Genomic DNA, 11,673 nt, shown 5'->3' on the forward strand with positions numbered 1-11,673 from the left:
GAGGAGGCGGTGGCAGTTGAGCAGTCTTGAATATTTTAGTCAAATAATCGAGGAAGATTACTGGCCATGTGAAGAGAATCTACCAAAGCAGGTGGTTGTGAGAGAGCATGATGTACTGAGGACCACCAGGTAAGTCTATATGTGGGTTTTGTCTAAAGAGACTTGCTGCAGGTGAACCTGAAGAGATAGGTCAATTCTTGAGAATTTTCACTTGGAAGTGCCTACAAGGAGCCATTAACTTGAACCAAGGAGGGGAAAGGAAGTAGAAATCCGTTGAACCCATTTTCATTCTGAGAGAATTGAAGACATGTTTATATGACAACTTGTACATGAATGTTTGCAGCAGTGACCCAAATGTCTATCAACTGAGGAATGGATAAATAAAATGTGATACATCCAATCAATGGAATATTACTTGTCAATAAGTACAGGACATGTTACAATGTGGATGAAACTTGAAAACATGCCAAGTGACAGAAGTCACAAAAGACTGTAGTCGTAGTGTGACTCCGTTTATATAAAATGTCCAGAATAGGCAAATTATAGAAACAGAAAACAGATTAGTGGTTGCCTAGGGCAGGAAGAAGGGAGAAGGTGGAAGGAATGGGGTGTGATTGCTAATGGGCGTGGGTTTTCTTTCAGGGGGCTGAACATGCTCTAAAATTGGTAGTGGTGATAGTTGTTCGGTGAATGAATATGCTAAACCCAATTGGACCATACACTTTAAATGGGCAAATTGTGTGCTATGTGGATTATATCTCAGTTTTAAAAGAGTAAAGAAATAGAAATAGTAGTAAACATTCCCAGATACCAAGACTTCAGATGAAAAAAACCCACTGAGTATTCAGCAAAAGACAAGAAACAAAACAACCCCCACCAAGGCATGTCACAGAAATGTTAAAGAGAAGTTCCTAAAAGCTTGCACAAGGGGAAAAAGATGATAAAGAAAGGGGAGTTGGAATGACTTCAAACTACTAAACAGCAATCCTGAATCTAGAAGTTTTTGGAGCAATACAATCCGGAAATTTTCGGTATAAGTGATTTGCAACCACAGACCCTATACCCAGCCTAGTTGTCAGCCAAGTGTGAGGTTAGCCAAAAGCCATTCTCAGACATGCGAAATCTAAAAAGGAAAAAAACACTACCTTTAAAAGCATTTTGTTTGAGGACACTACTAGGGGTGTGCTCTACTACAAAGGGTAAACCAAAACAGCAGCAGCCATGGGATCTAGAAAAGAGAGGCTCCAAGGTAGCAGCAAGCTCAAGTTCGCAGGACACCGTTCAGCAGATCTGGAGAAGAGTCCAGTCTGGCCAGGATGGAAAACAAATATGTGGGTCTCCAAAGAAGATATTTTCAGGAGAGGAAAATATAACTGACAACGTGCGTGATCGTTTTAACTACCTGGGAAATTGTCTAAGGGGGATACTTTATAGTATTCAGGTGTGCAAAGAAATGAATCAAAAAATCAGGCATTCACTGCAGTAAAAGCAAAAAGCTGTACAAGAAAAAAAATGTAATCATACTTAGAGATTGGCTCCAAAGAGAACAATGTTTGTATAGACATCATAATGAACACCCCAGATATGAATTCAACAGAAAATAGGGACAGTTATATTGGGAAGGTAAGAGGACTGGGAATAAGCCATCAGTACACCACAGGCACTGGAGCAGGGTTCTGGAGGGCCCCCTTAGTGGCCGGGTCCTGGGAAGTCCAAGGTGTCCCAGGATAGGAACTGGGTGGGGCAAGCCTGGATGGGGCATTGAGGAAGCTTCTGCCCCAACCAGCGTAGAAGTTCATCTTGCTATGTGGAAACAACTCATATGGTTGTATGTGTAACCATCCGAATATCAACTTTGACATGGGAATGTCTGGGAGTGAAATCACAATGGAAAGTCAGTGCATAATCTCTAAAATTAGCTGAACCAAGAGATAGCACAATTTGGATATTATCCTGGTTAGAAAAAAACAGCTAAGAGAGTGGGTAATAGTAACTTTGTGAATGAACCCAGGTAAGGGAACTAGGCCAAGGAACTGATTTTTTTGGTTGATATATGCCTTATAGATTTGATTCTTTAATTATGTGCATAAAATACTTGCATAAAAATAAATTTGATTTTTAAATGATTTTAAAACTAACACAAATACAAGTGAATATGAATTGTCTTTGCCACTATCTTCATATCATTGAGAATTAAGAAATAAATTATATGCCAGAGGCTTTCACAGGGTTTCCGTTCCATTAGTTCAGTGTATTTCATATAAGACTTGTAGTCCCTGTTTTTAGCTGAGACGTTTAGTTTGGGTTTCTTTGGAGTTCTTTTGTAGTCCCTTCCCCTATTTGTTTTGCAAATAGATTCTATTATCAAGCCCCTGTGTACAAAAATGAAGAAAATATCTTTCTAGAGAAACACTGAAGGGTTTGTGGGGATTTTGTATGAAAGGATTTGGGGAAATCAATATTTATTTGAAGCTTCGGGGGTAAAGAGACCTCTCATATTCATTGCTGCATCTCTATGTTGCTTGAACCCAGTGGGCCCTTGACTAATAATTGAATGAATGGATGATTTTATATTGCAAATTTCTAACTAATCAGCTCCCCTAGATCACAATCTCAGGCATGAGTGACTCGGGGCATTCATGTTCATTATTAGTTCAGTTTAGGAGATGGGCTTACTCTTGCAGGGGGTAGGGGTGGGGGTGGGATTTAAAGAACTGAGGGCTAGGAAACTGCCTGAATTAGAATTCTTGTTTTCTGGCTGCTAGAGCTGAAGTCTAGGCCCCAGAGCCCTGCCTGGTCAGATAAGAGGACGGCATTCACACCCCTCAGACTGACTCCACGAGGCTACAGATAGACCCTCCCTCTGGCCCTCTTTCCTCTGTCCTTTGGCTGTGTTGCCTTGACTTCTGGGTTGCCTGGGGGAGCAGAGAAGACCAGGCTCCTCAGGGTCCCCTGCTGCAGCTCATTTCTGCATGCGAAGGGTCAGGCCATCCCTTATCACCTCAACTAGCCTCGTTCAGAGAATGGCTCCCATGCCTCTGGGCTCACACCTTGTCCCGGATGTTAAAGCCTCCCTCGCTGCCCATATGTGTGGCTCTGTGGCCTACTTCCTCTGCCGTGATGGCACTGGGGCTCTGTCTGTCTCTGCCCCTTGTGTCACCTGCGTGGAACATCGCCCTCTTCACCAGTCCCTGGGTATCTGAGACTTGAGCATTCCATTCCCTTTGTTCCTTCAAACTCTTCTGAGGTTTAGTTCTTCCGCGAAGCAGCCAGTGGTTACCCCTTGGGGTCCTAGTTGCCTGAGCCACCTCAACAGCCCCTCAGCCCGCCCCCCCTTTGGTGCCCTTTGGCGCACCAGCTGGTTGGGTGGCTCTCCCCTGGGTAAGAGCTCCCGCATTCCTTTGTTCCTGCTTCTGAAGCTCCTTTCCTTTCGAGCCACTATGCAGCTGAGCATCTCCACCAGAAGGCGAGGTGAGAGGAGAAGAGGGAGGCTTTGACCTGCGCATCTTGCTTCATTTCCTTCCCTGTTAAAAAAAATTTGATGGGGAAAAGAGGGTGGGTATGAATTCTCTCGATCGCCACATACGCCCTGTCTGCCCAGCTCTGGCCCTGTGAGGGTGTAGAAATTAGGGAGTGGCCAAAAAGAAGAAAAGAAATTAGGGGGTGGCAATGGCAGAGTAATAACATGTGGCCAACTTGTAGGACACCTCTGCTCCAGGCCCCACACATCCCAGCTCCAGAGCCTTGTGATCTTCCTCAGTCACATTCCAAACAATATTTTAAAATCATTTCTTATACTGACACCTCTGATTCTACAAGTATTCAAATCAAACTAGCGCAGGAAGCTGTATGGATATTCTCGAGTGAACCAAACAGAGCACAGACCCTGCCCACTGGCACCTGAGACATCAGTGGCAGCTGGGAATCCAGTAGTGTGGTGGTGGTGAGGGGCGTGGAGGGAAAGGCCCAGGATCCGAGGGTGGGGGAAGAGGAACCCACACTGTTGCCGGGGTTCCAGGCACCCAAAGGGAAGATGAGAGTGAAACTCACGGGTTTTCAGACTTCTGTGGAATTAGCTGCTTGCAAGAAATAGTTTTGCCTGGTTTCAGAAACTATGATGGAGTACTAAGAAATTCCTGTAGTTTACTGGAAAATACTACTTGCAATTTCTCTTTGCTATAAGCCCAACCCAATTAATTCTTCTTTTAAAGGAGCTTTTCAGATTTGACAGATGAGAACTACTTCTTACTAAAATGAATCATTTCTTTTGTCTTTCACACGAAATAAAAATTCAAAAACGTAAATAAGCGTTGCATTCGCTCTGCCTGGTTGACGGACTCTGTGACCCCCACCTCTGACCCCCGCCACTCCCAGGCTTGCCCTCCCTGCAACAGCAGACATAATTTGCTGGGGACTCTGCTCCTGCCCGCCTCCCAGCTGTTATCTAAGTCAGAGAGAGAGAAAACGAGGGACAAGCTGAGATGTGACAACAGGGACCATGATCAAGTTCACCCCCATGTTGTCTGTGAAGGCATTCCGCTTCCGAGAGCTCACTGAATGGTATATGTGGTGTGCAGATAAGCCTGTGGTTCCTTTCGCTATGTAATACATCAGATCAGCGCCTCAGAATTCTCATAAATGATTGTGTGTTTTTCCCCCTCAGAAACCTTCTATTTCCTATCTCCCTATAAATACGATTTTATAAAATTATCTAAAACAAACCCACGATGTCATATTTGTTCTAACTACATGAGGTCACGATTTATTCTATTCTTCTATTCAAGATAAAAGATTATCCAAAGGAAGAGATAAACTAAAGCCACAGCTGTAACACTGCAGTGAAACTGGGTGAAAGGCCATTAATTGTATGAATTAGAGAATTGTTTAAAGCAGCATATTTTAAAGGCAAGCATATAAAGAATTTACTGTATGCCCAGAATTATACAAAAATACTTTCCTATAAATTTTTCAGTACAATCTTTTTAACCTATTTGCTGACGGTAACAGTAATAAAGTAGTTACCGTGTGTTCAGTGCTTCCTGTGTGCCAGGAGCATGCTAAGAGCATCACCTATATCATCTCATTTAATTCCCCAAACAGTTCATGAGGTAGGGGTTGCTATCATCCCCATTCTCATGACGCAGAGGTAGAGGAGACGGAGTACATACCCTGACCCCTTCCCAAGGGTCTGCAGACTGTGCAGAGTCGAGGTAGGTGGTGTGACTCCAACCCCTGCCTCCAGTTTCTCCTTATGGCACACAGTCCGGGCCCTTTGCCCCGTGCGCCCGATGCCTCATCATCACACTGCGGCTGCCACGTAAGAAGTCCAGCTGCTCTCCTGGAGAAATCATGGGGAGAGGCCCTGAGACTTCAGGGAAAGAGAGAAGCTCCGTCATCCTGAGTCTCAGCTGAACCCAGCCTCCTGCCAACCACCAGCAAGATCAGTGGAAGAACCACCCAGCTGAGAACTGTGAGTAAATGACCATTTGGTTATTTTTTTCTTTTTTAAGCCAAGAACTCGGTATGGGTTAGTTTTTCAAAAGGCCTATTGGTACCATGACACTGCTTGGTTATTAAATTTCTATTTGGTTTATCAAAGTATCTTGAAGCCACTTTGGAAGATCATATACGCCACTCGTGCTTTCAGGAATTATTGTTTGGTTTTTTGTTTGTATTGGTTATCAATTTTTATATAAGAAGTCATTCCAAAAATAGTAACTCGGGGCTCCCCAAACCATAGAAGCAGGGCTTAAGCTTGGAAGTGCCACATCACTTCTACTATATTCTATTAATTAAAGCAGGTCACCCGCCAGCTCAGATTCAAAAAAATGAAAAGGGAACCCACTGAATGGGAGAGCTTATTTGCCAATGATGCACCTGATAAGGGTTTAATTTAAAAAATATATAAAGAACTTATACAACTCAACACCAAGAAGACAAACAGCCCAATTAAAAAAATGGACAAAGGGTGTGAATAGACACATCTCCTAAGAGGACATACAGATGGCCAAGAGACATATGAAAAAATGCTTAGTGTCACTAATCATCAGAAAGATGCAGGTTAAAACCTCATACCTGTCAGAATGGCCGCCACCAATAAATGAACAAGTGCTGGCGAGGGTGTGGGGAAAAGGGAACCCTCGTGCACTGCTGGTGGGAATGCAGACTGGAGCAGCCACTGGAAAATGCCACAGTGTTTCCTCAAAATATTAAAAATGAAACTGCCTTTTGACCTGGGGATCCCACTTCTGGGAATAGATCCAAAAAATGAAACACTGATTGGAAAGAATCTATGCCCCCCTATGTTCATAGAAGCATTATTTACAATAGCCAAGATCTGAAAACAGCCCAAGTGCCCATCAGTGGATGAGTGGATAAAAGAGGTGAGGGATACTACTCAGCTGTGGGGGGGAAAAGGGGAAAAAAAGAAATCGTACCTTTTGTGACAGCCTGGATGGACCTGGAGAGCATCATGCTAAGTGAAATAAGTCAGAGAAAGACAAATCCCGTATGATCTCACTTACATGTGGAATCTAATGAACAAAATAAACTGATGAACAAAATAGAAATGAGCATAGATATATAGAACAGACTGACAGCTGTCAGAGGGGAGGGGTGCTGGGGAGCTGAAGCGGCAGGGATTAAGCAAAAAGACATATACATAACCCATAGACACAGCAACAGTGTGGTCCAGCCAGAGGGAGAGGGGGTGGGGGTAGGTGGAGGTGGGAAAGGAGGGAGGAAATGGGGACAGAAAGGGACTTCGGGGCGGTGGGCACACAATGCAGTGTGAAGATGATGTTTTGTTGAGTTGTACACTTGAAACCTGTATGACTTTGTGAACCAATGTCATCCCAATAAATTCAATTTAAAAATGGTGGGAGTGGGGGCTACACAAGGGCATGAATGCTGGTTGAGAGCCATGGTTCCTTAGGGCCACCAAATTGATGGGCGGCCACAACAGTCTTAAAAACTTTCAATGGGCACTACATCCCTCATATCTAACACAATGCTTGGCTCAGAGTAGGTTCTTAGTAAATACCTGTTGAGTAACTGCTACTGAAGCACCTGGCTAATGCTGCGCATAGAAGCGGCGCGGCTGGCAATGTGGAAGCCAGGTTCTGGGGACACAGCCTGAGCAGCCACCTGCGTAGCGGGCGTAGCAGGAACGCTTGCTGCTCTGCTGCGTTGGGGTCATCAGTGAGACACCATCCCACTTCTCCAAAGGCCTCGCCTATTGTTATATCCTTCCTGAGAATCTGTTCAAAACACACATTCAACAAGAAATAAACTGCAGCATTTACATTCTGTGGAAACAAAGGGGAAGTTCTTGGAGAGCGGTTAGTGTGGAAGGAGGCCAGAGGGTTTCATCGTCCTAATCAGGGAAGATTTGCTGGAAGAGGTGGTTTCGGAAACCCTCTGAATGATGGGAGAAGTGATAGGACCTGAAGAAGAAAAAAATCCAAGATACAAGAGTAAGATGAATGAAACGGGGTGGTGAGTAACTGCAAAGAACGGAGGGTCAATTGGGAAAGGTGTTTGACAGAACAGCCCAGGCACTTTCTGCAAAAGCTTGGCAGTGCCTGAATGCTTCTGCAAAAGTTGACCATTTACTGGGCCTGAGCTCACTGTCCCCTCACTGCTCAGCTCCCACCCCGTCTGCCTCCCAGCTACTTCCAGAGGGGTTCAGCTTGAAGGCAGGACGAATGTGGCTGCATCTCAGGTTCCCGGGGACCAGGGAGCAGCAGCGCACAGCTTCAATGACACTATGTTTAAGTGGTGTCCTTGGAAGGGAACCCAGCAGGAGGCGACCTGGGTGAGCCCCAGCTTCCTACAGCCCCACTGTACACCGAGTAAAGCAGCCCCTATGAAGCCCGGGCTCCCTGAAGAACATAATCCCCAGGGCATGGCCCCTGCCAGGGAGCACATTCCGAGGGGCAATGTGGGGGCGCTCAGGCCGTTCTCCGTGACCACCCCTTTTGCAGTGCATGTGGGACAAGTGCCTGGAAAGTGAGCAGGGGGCGGCCCTGTATTGTTTTCCCTGCTTGACCCCACCACCAATGAGTAACCAGCAAATTCCTGGAACTCCCTTTACGGTTCGTGGCTCTTACTAGGAAACACACTCTTGAGTCAGCCAGCCAGTAAAGCTTGTTAAATATTTAGCACAGACCGAATCCTACCCAGGCCCTACGAAGAGGCCCATAAAGTCAGAAGTGAAAGGGAGCCCCCGAAGCCGGCTGACCCAGGTTCCTGCTGTCAGGAAGGAGCATGACAAAACATGCCTTGCCCTCAGCCCCTTAGAAGGTTCCAGGGATAAAATAATTGGAAAATGCCAAGGAGAAAACACCTGGCTGATTCACACCAGAGAGGAGCAGGTTTTAGGTGCGGTGGTTGAGTTCTGTGGAAGAGTCTTGGGCAGACGAGAGAGGCCGACACCTCTCTGCCTCTGCTGGGGGCAGAGCAAGAGGAAATGGGTTTGAAAAACAGCTTGTGGAACTAAAAATAAACAGGAAGATCTGCCGACCATCAGCGTTATTAAGTCCGGGAACACTGGTGGGGGGTGGTACAGACTCTTCATTTTTAAAAAATCTAGCGGGGATAGTCTTGCCTAAACACGAACCCAGAAAAATCAATCTCTCCAAGGTTCTCCTATAGTATCCGCAGTTGTTGCTGGGTGAAGGAAATATGGATGGTAATACTAGTTTATTTATTTTAACTTTTTATTAAGTATATAATAGCTTGTTATTAATTATCAATACTAATTGTTATTTTCTAATTTTATTGTAATGAATGTTTCATTTTATAATAAGATGAGAATCTTTATTTTTAGAATTTCTTTTAGTCTTCTGTGACTTAAAAGGATGTAGCTCAAATTTTTTTTCCTTTTAATTGAATTTATTGGAGTGACACTGGTTAACAAAATTATACAGGTTTCAGGTACACAGTTCCACAACACATCATCTGTACACTGTATTGTGTGTTCACCACCCTAAGTCTCCTTCCATTACCATTGATTCCCCCCTTCGATTTTTAATGAAGACTTTCCGGAATTGCCTGGTATATGAAATTGCACTCATGTGAGATATAAAAATTAATGGCTACTTTTATGTTGATAGCTTGTGTAAAATTTGCCTGGAATTTCTTACTTTAAAAATAATGTAGGGTATTATCTAGACTTGCGGGGGGGGGGGGTTTAAAGTCCTTTTATATTATGCAGCTACTGAAACTATCACCTCGCTTGAAGAAACTCACTCAGAGGAGTGATACCAACTATTCTCTTAATAGTAAAACAACCTAAAAATGTATTTTAAAAATCTGACTTGTTCTTTTGTGAGTGGAAGTTCATTTCCCACATTCGATTGATATGTATATAGAAATCACTTTAAGCATGAGTTGATCGGTATTCTAAATAACTCATTTTTTTTAATCTGTTGCACAGGTGATATTTCTGCTCAACAAATTGGGGGTTTGCCTAAATGCCACTTTTAGTGAATTTGGTTATTTGAGATGGAATTTTAATAATGTTCACTATGTGAGCTAGGATATGAATAAAAGAGAGGCACTTTGCCTGTATAAGCCAAATCATGTGACAGATGTTATAGGGCAATGGAAAGGGACACTTCCAGTTGGAATGACCAAGAAAGTCTCCATAGAGGGAGCATGTGAGCCACATTTAAAGCATAAGTAGGATTTTGGTTGACAAAGAACATTCCAGACAGAGGGAATGGCATGGGCAAAGGTGTGGAGGCAGGGACCAACTTAACTAGGGGATAACAAGGCATTGACACAAGCTGGAGTAGCTAAATCGGAAGTGCTCCATACAGGCTTTGAATGGCCGGCTAAGGGATAGGGCTGTATTTGTCAGAAAACCAGGAGTCGTCAGAGGTTTTTGACCCAAGTATGTGTCTAATTGCTGTGGCAACATGCTACGTGGAGATGCACCAGGAGAATTATCCAGACACATTCTTGGCCTCTCTATTCAGATGCATCAGCAGGAGTCACTGCATATGTAAGAACAAAAACCAAAAAAGAAAAAAAGCAATAAGTTTGAATAATTGGTAAAGTCCCACCGTGTGTTTTAAAAAGTGTAATTAAGGAAGAGAGAAAATATTTAATTTGACCCTCAGTCTTACTAGAACTCAGGGAAATGCAACTCAAGGCCACAATAAGATAAAAATTTCCACCTACCAGACAGGCAACAATTAAGATATCTGACAATAATTGATGAAACAAGTAGACAAAAATCAGCAAGGCTCTAGAACCCAACAGCACCATCAACCAACATGACCAGATAGACAGTTACAAAAAACTTCACCCAACAGCAGCAGAATACACATTCCTTTCAAGTGCCCATGAAACATTTATCAATATGGTCTAAATCCTGGGCCATAAAACAAACTTCAACAAATTAAAAAGAATTAGAATTATACAGAGCATATTCTCTGACCACATTGGAATCAAACTAGAAATCAATAACAGAGAGATAACAGGAAAATCTTCAAATACTTGGACTAAACACTCTTCTAAATAATTCGTGTGTCAAAAAGGAAATTTCAAGGGAGATGGAAAAAAAAAATGCCTTGAACTGAATGGAAATAAAAAGACCCCACGAACTTAGAAAAGAGCAAGATAAGTCCAAAGCAAGGATTTAAAAAAAGAATAATAAATATTAATAAAATGAAAAACAATACAGAAAACGACTGAAACAAAAAGCTGATTCTTTGAGAAGGTCAACAAAATTGAAAAATCTCTAGCAAGACTGACCAAGAAAAAAAGAGAGGAGACACAGATCACCCACAGCAGGAACATCACTACAGAACCTTCAGATATCAAAAGAATGGTGAAGGAATGCCACGAGCAACTGTACAAACGCTGATCTGACAACTAGGCAAAGTGGACAGATTTCCTGAAAAGCATGAACTGCCACCACTCACCCAGTATGAAACAGGTCATTTTAATAGCCTTATAACTACTAAAGAAATTGACTTCATAATTTTAGAATTCACGAAAAAGGAATCTCCAGATCCAGATGATTTCACTGGAGAATTCGACTATATTTTTGAAGCAGAAGTATTCCAATTCTATGTGATCCCTTCCAGAAAACAGAATAGTGGACATTTCCCATTTCATTTTATGAAGCTAGTATTACCCTGATACCAAAACAAGACAAATTCAGTGCAAAAAAAAGAAAAATAGTGTAGATAAAAACTAACAAAATATTAGCAAATAGAATTCGCAAAATATAAAAGTAATTGTATACATCATGACCAAATAGAGTTTATGCCAAGCATAAAAGATAGGTTCAATATTTGAAAATCAATCACTATAACCCACCAGATTAACAAACTAAAAAAGAAAAATAACACGATCGTATCAATTCATGCAGAAAAAGTATTTGACAAAATTAAACAATGATTCATGGTAAAGACTCCCAGAAAAATAAGAATAAAGAGGGAACTTCCTCAATTTGATAAAAAAATCCACAAAAATCCCTACAGCTAACATTATATTTAATGGTGAAAGACTCAATAGTTTCCCCTCAAAAAACAAGGCAAGAAGGTTTGTTCTCACAGCTCTTATTCAATATAGTGGTAGAAATTCTAATCAGTGCAAGAAAGAAAATAAAAACTCTTCAGATCAGAAAGAAATAAGTGAAACTGTTCTTATTTGCAG

The sequence above is a fragment of the Miniopterus natalensis genome, chromosome 19 (genome assembly GCF_054644295.1).
Source record: "Miniopterus natalensis isolate mMinNat1 chromosome 19, mMinNat1.hap1, whole genome shotgun sequence".
Lineage (NCBI taxonomy): Eukaryota > Metazoa > Chordata > Mammalia > Chiroptera > Miniopteridae > Miniopterus > Miniopterus natalensis.